General features: G+C 35.6%; 1 long non-coding RNA gene across 1 annotated transcript; it reads right to left on the bottom strand.

Moving 5' to 3' along the window:
* Positions 1-6139: 6139 nt before the first annotated feature.
* LOC135155200 (uncharacterized) lies at positions 6140-7569 on the bottom strand. Its single transcript, XR_010294523.1, has 2 exons — positions 7219-7569; positions 6140-6309 (listed from the first exon to the last, which is right to left on the bottom strand). It is a non-coding gene; the product is annotated as an uncharacterized LOC135155200 (long non-coding RNA).
* Positions 7570-10427: the final 2858 nt, after the last annotated feature.

Here is a 10427-nt window from a genome sequence, read left to right as displayed (position 1 = left end):
TTTAAAGGTCTTATCAGACCCCCATTAGAGTATGGACAAGCCGCATTGTCGCCATATAGACTGAGTGAACAAAGAAAGTTAGAAAATGTCCAGAGGCGAGCCACACAAATGATTCCAGGTTTTAGAAATATGTCTTATAGGGAACGTCTCATGAAACTCAAATTACCAACTCTTGCTCATAGGCGAAGGAGAGGTGACATGATTGATGTCTACAAGAACTTGACTGGAATATATTACACACAGCACAACCTTTTCACTTTGTCGCAGAGGAGGTCTAGAGGTCATAGGTTGAAGTTGGAGAAGAAGTTTTCTCGGCTTGATATTAGAAAGTACTTTTTCAGATACAGAGTTGTAGATATGTGGACTAGTCTTCCTGACAGTGTTGTTTCAGCTTCTTCAGTCAACTCCTTCAAAAAACGCCTGGATAGACACTGGTGAAAGAATTACGACTTGCTATATAAGCCAGTGTAGGCAGTAATGTCTTTGTTTTTTCACAGTCTTTAGTATACATGTACACACTTCTGACAGTCCTTTCTCGTGTTCATTCAATTCAATTCAATTCAAAAATGGTCTTTATTGATAATCAAACATGTTAACAATCATACATGAGAAAACAGCAAGAGCTGGAAAATCATGTTTACAAGTTGGTGCACATTATTAAATACATAGTAAAAACCACAGTAAAATGCATTTAAAAAGGCTATACATTTAAAAGTTAATACAATTTAAATAAAGCATAAAAGGTAATGAATGAATGAATGTAATATGATAATTGCATACTTGAAGGAGAGGAGACTGACACTTATTGAAATGACAAAAATAACTGTATGGTGGGGTGGGGATGACCATTTTGCATTGCCTTTGCTAGTCTACACACTCATCTTTTGTTGAGTATGTCAACCAAAAAAGGCAATGGACTGTTTTTAAATCTTGTTGTTCTTATTGGAAATTGTTGATAGTTGTTTGTACGACGAAGATATATGTTTGTATGTTTTTTTAGGTAGCCATGTCTTACACAAAGGATGAGTTGAAAGTGATTTTGCAAATTGTTTACACAGTGTCAGTCTTCTCTCCTCAAGTGTTGGTATATTACATGTTAGGTATATATATATATATATATATATATATATTTGGTTTTAACACCATTGATACTGTACTACCACCAAAGGAGATACTACAATCGATGAACAGGCACTCTACTCAAGCCAACAGCATCGTGCAGTCAGTCTGCAAGCCCCTATGTTAATGAGCAAATGAGCAAGATTTATCCAAGTCCTCTCCTGGCTAAATTCATATCCCTACAAAATCGAGTGAATTGTGAGACTTTTTCTCAAAGAATGTAACCATTTTCTCTTAGAGTAAAATTGATTATTTTTGTACCATGGAAAAGAGTAAACGTTATTCTTTTACATTGGTTATTTCTTTTGAATAAAATATTTTGATAAATAGGTGAATTTCAGGCCTGAAAAGAGGTCAAACAGATTTTTCTTCCTCTGTTTTCCCTTGCAAATTGTGCAAATCATTCATATCATCAGAAAGCTCAAACTCTCTACTTTCATACAATATTACTCTTGATATGTGATACCTTTTAGATGGGTCAGCAGCCAGCCTTTTCCATCAAGATGCAAAACGAGATTTCTGAAAATTCTGAGGAGCATGAAATCTAGAGATCTGATTGGCTAAATAATGTTTTCGAAACAGGCGCGGGTAATTTGAAGAGATCACCACATGGTGAGTGTGACCTTCAGAGGCCCAGTGTGGGGAACATTGGAATTTGCGTGGGTGTGTGGTCTCTGTGACCAACCAGAGAGCAGTATTCTTGTTTTTTAGCTGCTAAATATACTTGGCCTATGAAAAGCTGGCTGCTGACCCGTCTAAAATACCTCTTCTAATAAAAAATACATCATATTAAAGCTTAGATCTTCAGCTTTATCATAATTTAAAAATGATTTGTGCTCAAACAGAAAAGGGTAAAAACAACAACTTTTGTTGCATGAAATTAATTATTTTGTTTCATGTTTTAGATCAAAAGTTTCCCCTAAAAACCCAAACACATGACCTGAAAGAATGATTTTTTTCTTTATAAAGATACCAAACACATGAATTTTGGGTAATATTTAGAGCAGTAATGGCTGAATAAAAAGAGGTGTTTTGGTCCGCACCAAGCTCATTAACAACGCAAAAAACCTCTAGGCATGAATATCACTTGGATAAAAGAAGCCACTTTTTCAGGGCTTACCGACTGACTGCGTGGGCTTAAAGTAAGTAAGTATGTCCGCATATGAAAGATACGATGTAATATCGATGCGGCAGATATGGCAATTTCCGACTCGGAGTCCTCGTATAAGACACAGTAGAAGTCCGGATCTATTCTATGTTAGTTGAGCCACACGGCTGATTTGCTTCTTTGTAATGTTAAAACAGTAGTCCAGTACATTTTATTTAAGGCACTTGCCGGCCAACTCAAAACGAAACTCGAATTTCAATTTCATTTTATTTTCCGAGCGTGTTTGTCCCATTGAAGACACCGTTAGAAAAAAATCGCATCAGTACCTACGTGGCAATAGTAGGACGTGCAATTCACTTTCTCTGAAAAAATCAGGAAAATATCAGGAAAATTCTGTAAATTATACCAATACCGCGTTGTTAGTCTAAATTGTGCATTTGGAACATCGCTATATGGTCAAGTGACAGGGTAAGCGAACATTTGTGGGCTTTTTAAGCACTTCACACTTACTTTATGTCGCAGGTCGCACCTATATACGCACCGTACTAACATTCAAATTTCCCGCCCTTTTACCAAAGGCCAATCATGGCGACTGGGCCGGCGGCATCCGAGCCGGACCACACAATAACGAGTACGGATGAAGATAATATTTGGATGATACAAAGACCACGTCGAAAAAAAAGCACTTCGTACCAACCAGAAAAAAGAAAAAGAGAAAAGAGTGACGAGATTACAATTGAAAATATTAATCAAAATGCATCGTCAGACTCTGACTCGAATACATCATATCGTACTCCAGGTTTTACTTCGACCAAAAGATTGTCTGATTTCAAGCTATTTATAGCACCTATAGATAGACAGAAGAAATTGAATTTAAGGAATATTGATCCCTTAAAAGTTAAAAGAGCGATCAGAGACGTGAGTTCACAACCAGTAGAGTTTATCAAACCAATTAGCACTGGGTTGCTGGTAAAGTGTATCAACCTAAAGCAAATGAAATCCATCGCACAGATGCAAAACATTGGTAATATACCAGTAAAGGTCACGGAAAGTAGGTCGGGAATTAAAGGAGTGATATATGGTGTCCCAACTGAAACATCAGAAGAGGATATTCTTGAAGAATTGAGGGACCAGAAAGTGACAGCAGTAAAAAGAATAGTAAAGAAATATCAGAGAAACAAAAATGACAAAGAAAGAGAAGATTTTGATATCAATCAGCCTACTTTTATTCCCTTGAGGAGTGTGATTCTTACTTTTAGTCGGGCAGATCTCCCTCAGAATGTCAATCTAGGCTACCAGATGTTTATAGTAAAACCATATATCCCTCCTGTATTCAGATGTTTTAAGTGTCAAAGGTATGGTCACACTGCTGATATATGTAGATCTCAGATTAGATGTGTTAGATGTGGAGATCACCATAATTTTGATCAATGCCCAAAGAAATTGACACCAATATGTGCCAATTGTGGAGGTGAACACTCCGCTGCATTTAAAGGATGCCAGCAGGCAAAAAAAGCAAAAGAAGTACAAGAAATAAAGATAATAAGAAAGCTAACATATGCTGAAGCATCCCAGGTCTGGAAAACACAAAGTGAAAAAAGGGTCACACAGACAGTCACTGAAGATGCTAAAGAATGTTCCCAATCAGTACCTAAGTTAAGAGAAAAAACCAACTTAACAGATGACCAGAGTAAAGTTACAAATACACAGGTAGAAACAGTTTCAAGTGAACTACCTATGGAGACTAACCTCCCTGTCGACACCCAACAAAGGGATACGCCACTGTCTGCAGTTAAAGACCAGGCTACCAGGTCAGCCGGTACATCGGCAAAGAACACCACACCTAATTTCATAAGTCTAGCTAGTGATGAGCAAATTGTTGTTTTTATATGTCAATTGATTATGTCATTAACTGAAGGGAGAGAAGAAGAAGAAATAAATGCTTTAATTTTAACCGCTGCAAGAAGATTGCGGCAACAAAAAAAGAAAATCATAACTCAACAACGCAGGAACTAACGCTTTCCTTGCCCTACTTTCCATTCTTCAATGGAATTCTCAGGGCTTATTAGGGCACGGACAAGAGCTACTTAATCATCTAAAAATAAATAAAGAATATGATTTAATTTGTGTTCAAGAAACGTGGTTTTATGATAATAGTTCACTTTGTATTCCAAATTATACATGCCTCCCAAGAAATAGGGAAGGTCAACGAAGAGGGGGTTGTGCAATATATATTCATGATAGGATTAAGTACGAAGATCCAATCAATGATTCAAGTCTAGAATTACAACATGTGAACATATATGTCACCAATAAAAAAATATCTATCATCAACTTTTATAATCCATGCAAAAAATTAAACGAATCAATTCTAAACACATTGTTGAAGAATGTTAATGAAACAGATAACCTAATAATCTTAGGTGATTTCAACGCTCATAGTACCCTCTGGGGCAGTGACAAAACCGACAGAAATGGACAAGCCATTGAGCAATTTATATATGAGAATAACTTAATAGTATTGAATGATAAAACAGGAACTAGACTTGATCCTTGTACTGGAAAGCTTTCGTGCTTAGATCTATGTATGTCCTCCCCATCACTGGCCGGTAAGGCGATATGGAAGGTTATGGAAGATTCCTTTGGGAGCGATCATTTTCCAATTATTATACAAATAACACTTGGAAAGAAAGGTAAAAATCATGAAAATCTAAGTAATCAGGCCAAAGATAACATGCCTCATGAACATATTTCTTTCAAGAATGTTAACTGGCCCATATTTGCATACAAATGTGAAAATATCATAAAAAATGAAATAATTAAATCTGAAGATGGTATTAAGAACATTTTTTATTCATTTATGGAACGCTTGAAGGAATGTATTCATGAAGCAGTCCCGAAAAAAAGAAAGACGGGGAAAAATCCTGTCCCATGGTGGAACAAGGAATGTACTGAAAAGATTAAAGAAAGAAATAGAATAAGAAACCACCTATCAAGAAAAATCACACTTGATAGAATTAACGAATACAAAAAAAAGAAGGCAGAAGCCCAACGAGTTCTCCGGAAAGCGGAAAGAGAATATTGGCAAGCTTTTTGCAGAAGACTAGACAGATTCATGCCAGAGACAAAGATATGGTCATGTATAAAACGTTTAAATGGTGTACCTGTCAAAAAATCACAAAATATGCCTATTTTGATTGAGAAAGGTAAAGCCATTACGTCCTTAACAGAGAGAGTAGAGATTTTTGGAACTTATTTCCAATCCTTAGGACAAAAAAATAAAGATTCCAATAAAACATTAACCAAGGAAGTACAAAATTCTTTCTACCAAAATGAACATGTTATTAATGAACCTTTCTCGATGAATGAATTTGAGAAAGCAGTTATATCTAGTAAATTTGCTGCTCCAGGAAAAGATAATATTCCATACATTGTATACGAAAATATGCCAAAAAGCACAAAAGAAATTATGTTGACCATTATTAATAGAATATGGGAATCCGGGGATATCCCGAGTTCTCTAAAACACTCAATTTTAGTACCAATCTTGAAATCTGGTAAGGACTCAAAAAATGTTATCTCCTATAGACCAATATCACTTACATCTTGTTTTGCCAAAGTTATAGAGCGTATGATAAAAGACAGATTGCAATGGTACATGGATAAAAATAACTTATTGCCTAATTTCATCAGTGGTTTTAGAAAAGGTCGTAGTACTACTGACAATATTGTTTTATTAGAAAATGACATTCAAAAATCTATCAATTGCAGTGAGCACACTCTTGCAGTATTTTTGGATGTCGAAAAGGCTTATGACAGTCTTTGGATTGATGGATTACTGTACAAACTCACTCAATGTGGTATAGGAGGAAAAATGTAACATTTTTTAGAAAATTATCTAACAGAACGTACCTTTCAGGTAAGAGTTACAAATACTGAATCCAGAACATTTCAAATCCATAACGGACTCCCCCAGGGGAGTGTTCTGAGTCCCCTTCTATATAATGTCATGATGAGAGATATTCCAATTGATCCTGAAGTGACATTATCCATATATGCTGATGATTGTGCAGTATGGTTTTCTGGAAAAAATGTAGAGAATATTAGATTAAGGATACAAACTTATCTAGATGTATTATGTACCTGGTTTAAAGACTGGGGCTTCAATTTTTCTATTGAGAAGACTGTTCCGGTATTTTTTACTAAGCTTTCAAACGTTACCCCTCCAACAATCAAGTTTGAAGGGAGTATACTCACTTATAAAAATAATCACCGTTTCCTTGGAATGATATTTGATAGTAAATTGTCTTGGCATCCCCATATAGAGAACGTAGTTTCAAGAAGTAAAAGGAAATTAAATATATTGCGAAGTTTAACAGGAACTAAATGGGGAAGTTCATCTAAGTCCTTACTTATGGTTTACAGGGCAATTATTAGATCAATTTTTGATTATGGTTGTCAAGCTTATGATAGTGCTCCAGTAACTACAAAAAAATTGTTAGACTCGGTGCAATATCAGGCACTCAGAATATGTGCTGGTGGGCTGCCATTAACATCGTTAGTTTCACTGCAGGTGGAAATGGGAGAACCCCCTTTAGATTTAAGAAGGCAAATGTTATCAAGCAAGTATAGACAAAATATAGAAAGACATAATAATCACCCATTAATAACACGAATCAAACCATGCTGGCAGTTCGATTATCTTAAAGGTAAGAATGTTAGTAAACCGTTTGGTTACAGGCTCCAATCCAAGATAGGAAAAGAAATTAGTATCGAAAATATTATTTCTCCATCCTTTCCACCTTGGTTATTTTGTCCACCAGTTGTATCTACTGAATTGAGTTCACAAATCAAGAAATCGGATCATCCAATACAATTACAACAATTGAGTTTGGAATTGATACATACAAAATGGTCACACCAACTCCATATATACACTGATGGATCCAAAGCCCCTGAAAAGGGGATTAGCTCAGCTGCTTTTTATGTACCTTATTTTTCCTGTTACCAAGGCAAAAGACTATCGAATTTCACGTCCTCCTATAGGGCTGAATTAATTGCGATTGTTCTCGCACTGGAATGGATAGAATATTTAGATATATATACAGGTGTTGTTATTTTCAGTGATTCATTAAGTGCACTTTTATCTTTACAGAATCGGAAAGACGATCCTATCATTACAGAAATTCTAACTATTAGTACAAGACTCAAATATAAAGGTATAGAGGTATACCTGGAGTGGATCCCTGGTCACTGTGGAATAAAAGGAAATGAAATAGCAGACTCCTGCGCAAAAAAAGCTTTATCAAACAAAATAGAAATTCATAATCAAATAACATTATCAGAAATTATGCAACTTATTTCAAAAAGTTGTAAGATAATTTGGCAAGAAAGATGGAATAAAACTAACTCAGCACTGAAAGAATTGCAACCATCAGTGCTATCCACATATAAATGTAATCTAGGAAGACAGGAAACTGTACTCCATCGTCTCCGTTTTGGAGTCGCTGGTCTTAACCAAGATCTACTAAGATTAGGGATCCATCCAACAGGGTTTTGTGATAGATGTCCTGAGGTAGAAACTGTCAGACATTATCTTTTACATTGTCCAAAATATATAATTGAAAGATCAATGCTCCTTGTAGAATTGAATGAATCACAGCCAGGACAAATAATGGAGTATTTAAAAAAAGATGACCCAGGGATACAGAAAGCATTTTTACGTTTCGTTTCAAGAACGAAACGTTTTAGTAAGGAGTGATGTACTATTTTAATATTGTATTGTCTATAAGAAATATGAATGGATATGCTTGTACAAGTCTAATGTGAAAAGAAGAAAAAATATATATATATACATAATAATGTATGATATAATATATACAATATGATATATTCTGCACATATAACTAACAAAGCCCACAAGTGTTTTCGCCTTGTTGTTGTTGTTGTTTAAAAAAAAAGAAACAAATTATTTTAATGTTTAACCCATCTGTAAGCACAGGTACACTAGCGCCCCCTCGTCTATGCATGGGTGACCTAGGCATTTATGTCCGAAAAATCGGCACAATGTACCGTGCTGACCGGTATGATTGCATCTTTGAAAGGGCAGGGCAAGCGCAACTAGTTGGAACTGAGCTGAAGATAGCGGTTTGTTTTTGGTGAAGTTTTGTTTATATGCCATTTTGACAAGAGTTACTGCAAACTTTTGTACATATCATAATTATCCTCTTTCATATCAGAAGGATACAAAAAAAATTTTTTATATATGTATACATCATATTGGTAATAATATTATTATGTGAGAAGTGAGATTTTTTATTAATAATGTCAATGGCGACAATAGTCAAATATGACTAATCGCCACTCAAACCAACATAAGAAGAAGAAGAAGCATCGAAATAAAAAAATCGAAACAAAAATCCAAAACCCGAGTGATTGAGCACGTGACCCGAGTGATTTCGCACGCGCACACGACCCGAGTGATTAGTATAAGCCTTTCAACCGTCGTATGTGGATACGACCGTTCGGATGACCGCCGACAAAATGATTTGAGCATATCTTGACTTTCTTTGAAATATTGTCTGAAAACATGGTTTCTAATGAGATATATCATATCTTATGTAAATGTTCTATTTCAAAATTCAAAATGACCGCCATATGTCCTTTTGTGAAAATTATCTGTCCCTATTCAAATTGTTCATAATACGATAAGGGCCTATGGCGGCCATTTTCAATCTCAGAATGATACATTATTACCTTAATTACACAAGACATATCACGTTATAAACCATGGTTTTAGACAATATTCCACTCTTACATCACAATTATATGCAATATTTATGGTCAAGCGAAGCCAAATTCTGTCAAAATTATATGTCCCTAGTTACAATGTACATAATAATTTTAGGGCCTATGGCAGCCATTCTGAATGTCAAAGTACAGCATTTATTACCTTCTTGACCAATATGTGATGTATTTAGTTAGGAAAAATGTTTTAGACAATATTTTTACTCATACATACAGTTACATGCATTTTATGATTCTCACTCTTTGTGAAATAAGGTTTCCCTAAACGCATGTAACATTATTTAGAAAGGGCTTGTATCGGCTATGTTTAATGTCAGAATACAATATTTATCACCTACATGGCAGAAAAAATGCTATATCTTATAAATATCATATCATGAAAGAATATTTTACTCATACAACAGGATTACATGGATTTCATAGTCAAGCAAATCCATATTCTTACAAAATTATATGTCCCCAATTACATTGTAGATAAAACTTTTAGGGCCTATAGGGCCATTTTGAATTCACAATATAGCATTTATCTAGTGAAGCGAAAAAGTTATTCAGATATTCATAATTTATTGTCATGCTCAAATAAAATGAAATTAGATTGGCATAAAAATCATATTCCGGCTGTTGGTATACAAAGAACAATAAATAAAATATAAATAATTACAAAAATAATAGCATTATATGATATTATATATACAATACAAAATTACACAATGACAATACTGACCCAAAACAACGTCACAGTGCCCCCTAGGGCGAACGCGGTAGCCCGTAGCGGACATTTTAGGGGAGCGGACGAGGGAAGATGCCCGCGTCCGCTCCCCTAGGACATGAGTGCCCTAGGGGAGCACCCGAGGGTAGTGCCCGCGTCTATCCTAGGGTGTTTTCCGAGGATGTACGGCCGTGCATTCTTGGTCGAAAGAAGAGGTCTGATTTGACACATTCAAGACTGCATGTGATTTTTATCTCATATCATGCATCAGTTTTCGATAATTTCTCGTGGATAAAATCTGTTATGAAAACTACAAAGTTTTGGGTTGATAACTGGGATTTAGGCTTTTCACCGAATTACTTATTGTGTTCGATTACACACTGGCACCAGCTTAAAGGGTCCTTTCCTATATATGAATATTCTTCCCGTGGTGTCCGTTATTTCATTCACTGACATGGTTAGTCGTGATCGTAAATGAGTTTCTGACAAAGGAGCAGGTATTTGTCGATGTTGACCCTACATTCCGGAGGTCGTCCTAGAACTATTACTCTATTCTTTCCCTGCATGGTCATCCTTTTTTATATACCCTGACATGCCTTTCAGGCGCGGATCTACGAGATGCATATAAAAGGGAGAAGGAGAAAGCAAAAATGAAAGAAAATGCGAAAATGAAGGGATGGGTTG

This window comes from Lytechinus pictus, chromosome 8 (assembly GCF_037042905.1).
Source record: "Lytechinus pictus isolate F3 Inbred chromosome 8, Lp3.0, whole genome shotgun sequence".
Lineage (NCBI taxonomy): Eukaryota > Metazoa > Echinodermata > Echinoidea > Temnopleuroida > Toxopneustidae > Lytechinus > Lytechinus pictus.
The sequence above is the reverse complement of the archived record's forward strand: the minus strand, read 5'-3'. Positions and strand labels throughout refer to the sequence as shown.